The sequence below is a fragment of the Lissotriton helveticus genome, chromosome 9 (genome assembly GCF_964261635.1).
Source record: "Lissotriton helveticus chromosome 9, aLisHel1.1, whole genome shotgun sequence".
Classification (NCBI taxonomy): Eukaryota; Metazoa; Chordata; class Amphibia; order Caudata; family Salamandridae; genus Lissotriton; species Lissotriton helveticus.
The window spans coordinates 741,807,041-741,818,642 of record NC_136070.1 but is presented as its reverse complement, the minus strand read 5'-3'; the positions used below and the strand labels follow the sequence as shown (position 1 = coordinate 741,818,642).

The window sequence follows — 11,602 nt, the reverse complement described above, 5'->3', positions numbered from 1 at the left end:
ACCAGTGGCGTAAAAGTGACGCACAGCCTCATAAATGAGGCCCCATGTATTTAAGTGTAATTTGCGTGCTTCTGGAATATTAGTAAACACTATTGAAGTCTAGTTTGCAAACCTAACATATGACTTTATGTATATGCTTTTTAGAAAATCTGCGGTATGCTCTGGCATTCACCTCTCACACACTGCTCTAAATCATGACTGTGTTTAAGGTCACTTTGCAGTCAGAGAAAGGTAAAAAAAATGCAGAGTTCTGTGTTGAAATAATTACCAGCAGTTTGCCAAAAGAGTTTGTTTGATATTTCCCAGTCTTTGTTTGAAAAAACAACTCATGCAACTGCACACAAAGTACTCCTGGTCCTCTTGTTTGTTTGAACTCTTTCAGTGTTGCCAGACGGTTGTTGTGGCTGCTCCCCCTTCCCTATTTCCAGTGCTACTACTTGTTTGTGTTCATCATTGTCTGTATTTGGGATCCCCAGATTTGCCTGGACCTAATGTGTTTTGTTTTCTTGCATGAGATTCTGGTGCTTGTCTCTGTCGTTGCTCATCCTATACCCAGTCAATATTGCCTGTGTTGTCTGTTCCCACCCGTCAGTGTATCTATTTGGCATGGCTGTCCCTCCGCAGCACCCTTCCACACAGTAGAGGGGGGCGTTCATCCTTCTCCCCCCCCCCCCCCCCCCCCCGCCCTGGGCTGCCCAGACAGTGGGACTTCCCTTGAAGATAAAAGGTCATAGGAAGAGAGTGAGGCAGCAGGAACATTACAACGAATGTGTGAGGTGGGGGGGAAGAGATAAGGCACTCACGACAAATACATGTGGCAGGTGTCGGGGCAGAGGTGGAGCTCTGCATGCCTGGATTGTGTCGCTGGGAATCCTTAGACAGGCTTGTACCTGATCAATGCAGGCAAAGGGCGGGCAGGGGTGTGAGGCACTGCTCTTTGAAATAATAATACCAAACATTCTTGTACTTGCTGAGCAGCATACAAGGGATAACAAAACACCTCCAGGCCCTGACGTGAAAAGGACACCGGGGAGGGGCGGGGATGGCACTTTGTAACATCTTCGGCTGCTCCCCAGGTTTGGTGTAAACATTAATGAAGAGGCACGACACTTGTAAGACGTACTTACTTTACCCAGAAAGGCTGTATCTTTGCTGGATTACTTCACTGGTCTTAACCCAGAATCCATCGCTTGAGCCTTCCAGTTTTTGACTCGCACTTCGGCCCTGATCTTGCTTCCACGTGGTTTCTAAGTCTCGTTCACCCGAATAAAGGTATGAGGGATTACGTGCAAATTGTCCCAAGGGTAGACAAGCATTGGTAAAGGCATTAGGTTTCGCCTATTGGATTAATAGTAAGTTAGGAGATGTAGGAGCATTGTATGAGTGCATGTGAGTCCTCTCTGCACAGGGCGAGTGGTGCATGCATGAAGGTTGATAAGTGTCTGAGTGCTGGGTGAAATTGCCTCAATGCATTGTGATTGATGTGTGTTCGGTGCAGCATGAGAATTATGGGAGTGTACAGGGTGGGAGATGTTACCCTGTACAAGGTAAGAGATGTGCGAGTACATGGTGAGCGGTATGTCAATAGTATAAGTGCAGTATAGGAGTGGTTTTAGTTCAGGGTAAGAGGTGTGGGTGGAGGGTGAGAGGAATGTGAGGTCTAGGTGAGAGGTATGTCAATGGTGGTTGAGTGCAGTCTCAGCATAGTGTGAATGGTGGGTGAGCAGTATCTGACTGCCAGTGTAATGGCAGTGGGACATTGCAGAGTAAATGAGGGGTGAGTGTGCACGATGAGCGGTGTCTAAGAGTAGGTGAAATGTATGTAAGTGTTGTGCCACAGTTGTGCAATACAAATTACTGAAGCTCCATAAAAGTGTTATGACATATTTATTGAGAAAGCCAATATATTGTGCAGTAACCGGTGGTAATATAATGTGGGGAGACACAGTAGGCAGTATTCCTGGCTTTAAAACGGCGCAATGCTACTGCTCATGTCGCCAACACCCTTTTTTGTACATTATAAATTTTTGCCTTGCACTTGTGGCCAAATGGGTAATCAGTCATTCTCTGGTTACTCCTTATGGTGTACATACACACAACACTCTGCTGTCCCTCTGACTCGGCTGGTGAAATGTAGGTGCCTATATGTTTGACTCCTAACATTATATAATTATAATGTGCGTGCCCATCTCTCACACTTCCTCCATGGCACTGATGGGCGTGATGTCGTAAAACAAGTTAGCAGCATCTCTCTAGTCACTCATGCAGGACGCCAGAATGCTTCTTTTTTTTTTTGGCAGAGTTTTATATAGCGCGAACTAGAACCGAACCGAATCAGTTATCAGAGCGCTTTACATAGCACCAGTTACGTTACATGAGGACACACTTTCATTTTAGGCACGGGGAGATTAAGTGATTTGCCCAGAATCACAGGGGTTTTTTGGCGTCGTTACCGAGACTCGAACCAAGTTTCCGAGGTCGAGCGCCTTAGCCGTTAGGCCAACCCCTCTTCCCATGCAGGATCTCAACAAATACAACACTGCTCCACTTGTGCTCTCCTAATGATGTTATTTATTTATTTATTTATTTCTTGAATTTATTAAGCGCGACAGCTACCCAAAAAGGGTTTCCCGGCGCTGAACAGGCAGGTTCTATTAAATCTCCGTTTCAACTACAAAAGAGTTACTGATTAAAAAGCCAGGTTTTAGTAGCTCTGCGAAACTGCACATAATTCGTTTCAGTTCGTATGTGAAAAGGCAGGGAGTTCCACAAAGTAGGGCCTAACAGAGCGAAAGATCTTCCTCCCATTCTGGTTAACCTAATTTTAGGCACTACAAAATAGGCCATATGGGCAGATCTCAGATTCCGGGAGGGTGCATGAATGTGAACAAGGGACTTAAGGTAATGGGGAGCAAGGTCAGTTTTAATTTTAAACATGTAGGTAAGTGTCTTAAATTTAATATGGCTATGTATTTTGAGCCAGTGAAGACTACGTAAAGGACCTGAAATATGGCTAGAGCGAGGTACTTTGCACAGCAATCTCGCTGCTGCATTTTGTACCAATTGCAGTCGCCCTATTACATCTTTCTTTGCCCCTAAGAAAAGAATCTTTCCGTAGTCTAAACGTGAGGTTATAAGAGCGTGGACTACGGATTTTTGAGAGTCTTCTGGCAACATCCAAAGAATTTTCTTTAGCCAGCGCAATATGACAAAACATGTGGGTGAGACCTTGGTGACTTGGTTTTGCATTGTCAATGCTTTATCAATCACAAAGCCTAGATTACGTACATGATCTGATGGACAAGGGAACGAGCCCATTTCCGTGGGCCAATGTTTAGAAGACCATAAGTCATGTTGCCGGCCAAATATTAACACCTCAGTTTTCTCGCCGTTAAGTTTTAAAAAATGAAGATTCATCCAGTCAGCAATTCTCCTCAACCCCAACTGCATGAACCAAACTGGCAGATTTATTATTGTTTTTTTACAGGTTCAATGGGCCAGCGAGTCTTGGGGGCGGGGCCATCCCGAGGACAGTGTTTAGAGGGAGTGATGGGCACTACTATCAGTGAGCATGCATGTTTGGCCGGTTATCTCAGTACGGCCAAACAAGCATGCGCACTGAGCTGTCTCCAACCCAGCTGCATTGCTGGGTTGGAGACAGCAAGCACTGGTCTCCACCAGTCTCTCTGGGAGTGCAAATTCACGGTGCTCAGGCTTATCCAGACACTGCTTTCAAGCATGAGAGCCACCTCAGGTTTGGCCGCAGGAGACACTGGGAGCCTGTGTGCTGCAGAGAAAACACGGCGATACAAAAGGGGATGATGGACGGAGTGCTTGAACAAATCAAACACTCACCCCCAGTCAACTGATCAAGGTTTAATCCATCACCATTCTTTAGCCCACTCAGCCACCCCAGTTCAGACATGGGCATATGCAAATCAGTCTGACCCTGTGCCTCATGGGAACAGTCCAGCCCGAACTGCAAAGCCATGTCTTCCCTGGACCGGAAACAAGCATCCTGGGACCGGTTTCGGATTCATAATCCTCATCAGCCAGGCTATCTTGAATCCAGTGGTCAAGTGAGCAAGGGACTCACATCTGAGCATACCCTGTCACACTTAGGGCGAACAAAGCGATACAAAAGGGGATGATGGACGGAGCGCTTGAGCAAATCAAACACTCACCCCCAGTCAACTGATCTGGGTTTAATCCATCACCATTCTTTAGCCCACTCAGCCACCCCAGTTCAGACATGGCCATATGCAAATCAGTCTGACCCTGTGCCTCATGGGAACAGTCCAGCCCGAACTGCCAAGCCATGTCTTCCCTGGACCGGAAACAAGCATCTTGGGACCGGTTTCGGATTCATAATCCTCATCAGCCAGGCTATCTTGAATCCAGTGGCCAAGTGAGCAAGGGACTCACGTCTGAGCATACCCTGCCACACTTAGGGCGAACAAAGCGATACAAAAGGGGATGATGGACGGAGCGCTTCAGCAAATCAAACACTCACCCACAGTCAACTGATCTGGGTGTAATCCATCACCATTCTTTAGCCCACTCAGCCACCCCAGTTCAGACATGGCCATATGCAAATCAGTCTGACCCTGTGCCTCATGGGAACAGTCCAGCCCGAACTGCCAAGCCATGTCTTCCCTGGACCAGAAACAAGCATCCTGGGACCGGTTTCGGATTCATAATCCTCATCAGCCAGGCTATCTTGAATCAAGTGGCCAAGTGAGCAAGGGACTCACGTCGGAGCATACCCTGCCACACTTAGGGCGAACAAAGCGATACAAAAGGGGATGATGGACGGAGCGTTTGAGCAAATCAAACACTCACCCCCAGTCAACTGATCAGGGTTTAATCCATCACCATTCTTTAGCCCACTCAGCCACCCCAGTTCAGACATGGCCATATGCAAATCAGTCTGACCCTGTGCCTCATGGGAACAGTCCAGCCCGAAGTGCCAAGCCATGTCTTCCCTGGACCGGAAACAAGCATCCTGGGACCGGTTTCAGATTCATAATCCTCATCAGCCAGGCTATCTTGAATCCAGTGGCCAAGTTATGTTATGTTATAAATTTGTTGAAGCGCGCAGCTGTCCCAGTTAAGGGGCGTCCCGGCGCTAACCGTTCATTGTACAGGAGACGGGTAAGCGGAGCAAAAGAATCCTAGTTCAGAGGAAAAAGGAAGGTCTTAATGGCTTTCCTGAATAATAATGGTTCGTCAATGCAACGAATGGATGTAGGCAGAGAATTCCACAAGTGAGCAAGGGACTCACGTCTGAGCATACCCTGCCACACTTAGGGCGAACAAAGCAATACAAAAGGGGATGATGGACGGAGCGCTTGAGCAAATCAAACACACATCCCCAGTCAACTGATCTGGGTTTAATCCATCACCATTCTTTAGCCCACTCAGCCACCCCAGTTCAGACATGGCCATATGCAAATCAGTCTGACCCTGTGCCTCATTGGAACAGTCCAGCCCGAACTGCCAAGCCATGTCTTCCCTGGACCGGAAACAAGCCTCCTGGGACCGGTTTCGGATTCATAATCCTCATCAGCCAGGCTATCTTGAATCCAGTGGCCAAGTGAGCAAGGGACTCACGTCTGAGCATACCCTGCCACACTTAGGGCGAACAAAGCAATATAAAAGGGGATGATGTACGGAGCGCTTGAGCAAATCAAACACTCATCCCCAGTCAACTGATCTGGGTTTAATCCATCATCATTCTTTAGCCCACTCAGCCACCCCAGTTCAGACATGGCCATATGCAAATCAGTCTGACCTTGTGCCTCATGGGAACAGTCCAGCCCGAACTGCCAAGCCGTGTCTTCCCTGGACCGGAAACAAGCATTCAGAAAACACGGAGCAGAAGAACATTGGGTGGCAGGTAAGTTATTTTTCCATACTTTTTCAAATGTTTTCTTAGTAATCCATTTGCCTCCCACCTCCCCATTGTCCGCCCAGCCCCGTCGCTCCACCCGCAGACCAGCCACTACTGAGGAAGCACTATATAAATGTTATGATACAATACATATCTGTTTAATATAATCTGGCAGTGACTTTTTAATTAGGGGGACCAGCTTCTACCTATGATTTGCCATTTGGTACCTCTGGCACAGCTTGCTGTTATGGCTCTCTGAGCAGCAGCATCAATAAGTAAACCGGTGTCCAAGAGTCCTGATTACTGCCTATATGTTCCACCTTTGCGCTTTGTCCAGCGTTTCAGTAACAAATTGCAGTTTGCCAGCGAGAGACTATGGGTGGATCAAGGGGTCAATCCTGTAATATCTTTGAGGATTACATCCGCTAAATCTGCTGTTTTGGGGAATTGCTAATGGGGATTTAAAAAGATATTTTAGTCCTCACCCGGAATTGCCTGAAAAACTGAAATGCGGAAGAAAGGCAAGCAAATCAAAAGGGAACAAGACACCTTTTTTCTCCAAAGAACTTGGGTATATGCTTCCCCATATTTCACACTCCAGTTAAATAGCATGCAATACAGCAAAGTGTTCTCCGCTCGAACATTGTAGTCAAGCACACCAATGCAGACAATTTTAATCAAGTGCTTATTTAATGAGAAAGCACCCCTTTTCGTTAATTTGCTTGAGATCGCCCAAAACTCCTGGTGCAAACAGATGTTGCTGTCTCCCCGATGAACATTCAGGGCTTTTAAATGGCTCCGCTCAGCCTTGTCTAGGAGAGGAGAGAGGGTTTTTATCGCTGCCAGTCACCCCTTCTGTAAACCTTTCACCGCTCTGTGCACATTTGACTGATGAATAAGCAGTGGAAACTATGCTATAAAGGCATGCAGCCAGATGCTGTTAAGGCTTGCAGCTGCAGCAAGATAACTAAAAGTAAACAGCAAATGCTGAGCAACCTTAATAAAATAAGAAAAAAAGAAGTTCCAGCCATTAAAGCTGACCAGAGCGGATGAGAATGAGTACTTGAGCCCCGGAATAATGACAAGAGAGAAACACACAAGAGAAAACACTTCAACCAATAGAAACAAAGGAAAAGTAAAGTGACAAGCACACAGGAAAATCATAAGTGAAGACTGGATGTAAGCCCCTTTTAAGATATATTCAATAAAATAGATTTCACAAGCACAGCGCAAGCACTGTGCAGGTGAAACCTAAAAAAGGGCTTAGCACTGGGGATGGAAATTTAAGCCCCATTACTTAAATGTTGAAAGTTTTTGCAGTTCATATTTCTTTTTAAGTTCATTCCTTGTGAACTGCCATGCTGAAGCAATATGAGCTGCAATAGGAAGAAAAATAGCTTGCACAACAGTTCTGAAGCACAGCACTATTGCTTCCTTGATGGACTTGGGCCTAAATTTCTTAAATAGAGGAACCAGCAATCAATTTTGTGGGGTCAATGATTTTGTCCAGTAAAGTAAAACATGTGTTATTGTTTCTAGACCACCTGATTTGCAATTGCACTGCCCCTTATTGTCTTCGTTAGCTCTCATAGTAAAAGGTTGTAGTTATAAGATTCCTAGCCTGAATGGAACGTGGGGCCTCTGGTGCCATATAAAACATTAGTTGATTCCTGCTTCCACATATGCTTTTTGACAGTAAGCCATTTATGATGTTATTAGCAATAATATTTGCTTCCATCTGCCAATAGCTCGCCTTGATGACTTTAATGCTTGTTGTACTCAGTTTATTTAGACTCTTCCACTATTTGCCACAGCCAGTCATTTTTTAAGTTTTCTCTATGTGCCTTTTCCAAGTGCTATTCTTGGAGGCTTCTATGCTATAAAATACCATTGAATGGCTTTTATGTACTCCTCAGCAAAGAGGTTCAGATAAATCCTCATCCATAGCAAGACTGGTTACGACTGGATCACATCTGCTATAGGGTTGAACCCTAGTTCTAAACTTACAGACTTTACAGGTACACCATAGCCTAATAACACAAATTTCCTCAAAGGAAAGTTCAGTCTATTGTACCTCAGTAATTTTTGGTAAATCAGTATCTCCTCCTAATGATGCCACCTCAGGGCCTTCATCCTGCATGTGTCTAGGCCAGAGTCCCTGCTCTTTACTCCAGTAGCTCCACTGTTGTGTGCCTGCCACTGCCCCATCACCTTTCTCCTGGTTGGTGTTCAAGGCCCTCCTCCACTCTCAGGCTCCTGCCTGCGCCTCATCCCTGGTGGTCTAGTGTGAGAGCCTTGCACTTCTGCTGGTCCACTGTTGTCTGTATGCGTGTTTTGTGCCCGTTATTGCCTTTTTGTCTGTCTTTTTGTTATTGTTCCTTGCATCTGTTTTTTCTGTATTTCTGTTTATTTTTGCCTATTTTAGTCGTAAGTGTACCTGTGCTCTTTGTCTCTGTCCTCTGTGAAAGTTTTCACTGCCCTTTTCCTGCCGGTGCTGCCCCTGCGGACCCTCCCCCCTGCAGTGCCCACCTCCCAGCTGCGCTTCCCTCCCCCCTTCCCTATTTAATGGTGACTGCTGCTCTGGTGACTGAGCAGGACCTCTTAACTGCTGACCAGAGTCCTCGCTTTCCACTCCAGCAACTCCCCTGTTGTGCCGCAAGCCGCTTCCCCCACACCTCTCTCCTGGTAGGTGTTAGAAGCCCTCCTCCACCCGCAGTCTACTGCCTGCACCTCATCCCTGGTGGTCCAGTGGGAGAGCCTTGCTCTTCTGCTGGTCCACTGTTGTCTGTCTGCATGTTCTGTGCCCATTATTGTCTTTTTGTCTGTCTTTTTGTTATTGTGCTTGTATTTGTTTATTTTTGCCTCTTTTATTTGTAATTGTACCTATGCCCTTAGTGTCTGTCCTCTGTGCCTGATTTTGCCATCCTTTTTCTGCCGCTGCTGACCCCAGACCCTCCCCTACCGTTCCTGCCTCCCAGCTGTGTTTCCCTCCCCCTTCCCTTTTTGATGGCGGCCGCTCCACTGGCAGGCCGAAGGCGAGCCAAAGGCAAGTCTGTCTGCACCCATCCGCGACCCAATCGTGACCAGCGCTAGAGACCCTGGATCATTAACCACCCACCATTGCGACTCAGCCACTCTCCTAGCACTCAACTCCAGAAGGAACATCAACTGCCAGCTGTATACACCAAACACCACCCATGTCCAGTTCTCCTGCAGACACTGCAGTCAAACCTTCACCACCCTCCGCACCCCCATGGCTGCCACCCCCGCACCAGATGCCAGAACCCCTAAAGCCCTGAGGAGCATCCTCCTCAATGTGTGCTCCCTGCACAGACATGCTGTAGAGATCTGGGATCTCCTTGACACCCTCTTCCCAGACGTCGTCTTCCTCACGGAAATATGCACCAACCCCACCTTCGCCCCAACATCTCTACCACCATCCCCAACGGATACAAAATCCAGAGGAAGGACTGCCTCAACCGCCCTGGAAGAGGACTCGCCATCGCACACTGGAGCTCCCTCCGACCACCACCTCCAGCATGTGCAACTCCCCGCGCACCACAGAACACCTCCATTTCCAGATCCAGACCAGCCCCAGAATGACCCTATGCGGCACCCTCGCCTACAGACCCCCCTTACCTCGAACCGCGTTCACCACTGCCATCGCCCTCCTCATCACCCCCCACCGCCGCCTCCGCAGACTACATACTCATCAGAGACCTCAACTTCCACCTCAACAACCTCAGCAACCCCAACTCTGCCACCCTCCTGGACAACCTTGCCAACCTCGGACTGTAACAACTCATCACCAACCCTACCCACAAGGCAGGACAAACCCTTGACCCCATCTTCGCAGGAGGTAACAACATCCACTTCAGCCACACCATGCAACTCCCCTGGAAAGACCACCACTGCATACACTTCCATGTCCACAAACCCACCACCCCCAAACCTGCACCCTGCCCTCCGCGAAGGAACTGGAGCATGGTCACCGAGGAGCACCTCAATTCCACCCTCAACCACGTTGCCCTCCCACCTCGACCGACGCCTACCTCGCAGCCAAAGAACTTCACTGATATCTCAACAACTGCGCAAACCAGCACCCCTCCCTCCGCAACCCTGACATACAGCGCCCCAAGAAGGCCACTTAGTTCACCGCCGACCTCCAAGAATCCAGGCGCACCTGCAGACATCTCGAGAAGAACTGGAGAAACAGCAAAACTTCGGAGGAGCGCACCATTTACAAGAACGCCATGACAGAATACCAACAACTCATCAGAGCCACCAAAAAGACCTTCATCCAAAACAAAATCCAAGCCAATGCCAGCAATTCCAAAGAACTCTTAAGCATCATTCAGGAGTTCACCAAGCCCCTAGCGAAGCAACAGATGTCACACCCTCCCAGGACTACTGCAACAAACTCGGCTGCTACCTCCACCTGAAAGTAAGATCCCTCTATGACAACTTTAATGTACAGACTACGGACACCGAACCAACACCTCCCCCCGGCAACGACAGCCAGCATACCATTTCCTCCTAGAACCCAGTCAACACCAAAGACACCGCATCGACCATGAAAGGCATTCACTGAGGAGCCCCACGGACTCCTGCCCCCACACATCTTCCACAGAGCCACAGTCTCCATTGCACCTGAGCTACAACCACCATCAACTCCACCTTCGAAGCCGGCACTTTCCCCGACGACCGTAAACGCACAGAAATCAAACCCCTCCTCAAGAAGCCATCAGCAGACCCGACGGACCTCAAGAACTACAGTCTCATCTCTCTCCTCCCTTTTGCGGCCAAAGTCACAGAGAAGATCGTCAACGCTCAATTAACGTCTAAGAGAACTCCATCCTCGACCCCTCCCAATCTGGATTCTGCAGCAACCACAGCACTGAGAACGCCATACTGCGACTACTGACGACATCTGCACCCTCCTCGACAAAGGCCAAACCACGGCCCTGATTCTACACGATCTGTCTGTAGCCTTCGACACCGTCTACCACCACACTCTCACCTTCAGAGTCCACGACTAATCAGACCCACAGCCCTGCTGTTCTCTCTCTAAATTTCACACCATGTACTTTAGGTACATCACCAATTGGGATTTGGGTCACTCTTGTGAGTCCCTGTACAGTGTACCATAGGTACCCAGGGCATAGGTGCACCCAAGGCCTACCAGGGGTTGCAGCATATCTTTTGCCACCCCTGGCTGGCCATCCAAACTGACACAACTGGCTGATCACTCAGCTGGGGCAAGGTCGTGTAATCATCCCTTGCTTAGGTATAGTATTCCTATACCTACCCTTATATATAGACACATATGCACATATAAGTCACTCCTATGGCAGGCCTTAACAATCCTGAAGGCAGAGTGCTCGATTTATGTGAGATGGTGCTCTAGCATGAGCTGAGCCTGTCTGCAGCTTTCCGAACCATGTCCTTATAGCTGTTCTATGATATTGCCATACCATATACTCTTAAGTGCATTATAATCCTCGCGGTTGAATGCTAACTTTGGTTTGGCTTTATCAAAACATGTCGTGTAAGGTGTCATACGCTTTGGAATACTACCCCCTCACCAGTTCTGGTGACGGGGGTGGCATTCCACCCTTCTAGAGGGAGAAGACATGTTGATCCTACTAATCCCGGTTAAAGTTAACCAGAGCCTCAGCATCACAAAATGGATGCTGCTGCCACAGACAC

General features: G+C 48.0%; 1 protein-coding gene across 1 annotated transcript in view; it reads left to right on the top strand.

Annotated features, from left to right (window-relative positions):
* Positions 1-1,127: 1,127 nt before the first annotated feature.
* LOC144783274 (inositol-trisphosphate 3-kinase A-like) overlaps positions 1,128-11,602 on the top strand; it is a 254,201-nt gene continuing 243,726 nt past the window's right edge. Inside the window, exon 1 of the mRNA XM_078662338.1 lies at positions 1,128-1,272. The gene's annotated coding sequence lies outside the window, so the exon portion shown is untranslated. The remainder of the gene's footprint in view (positions 1,273-11,602) is intronic.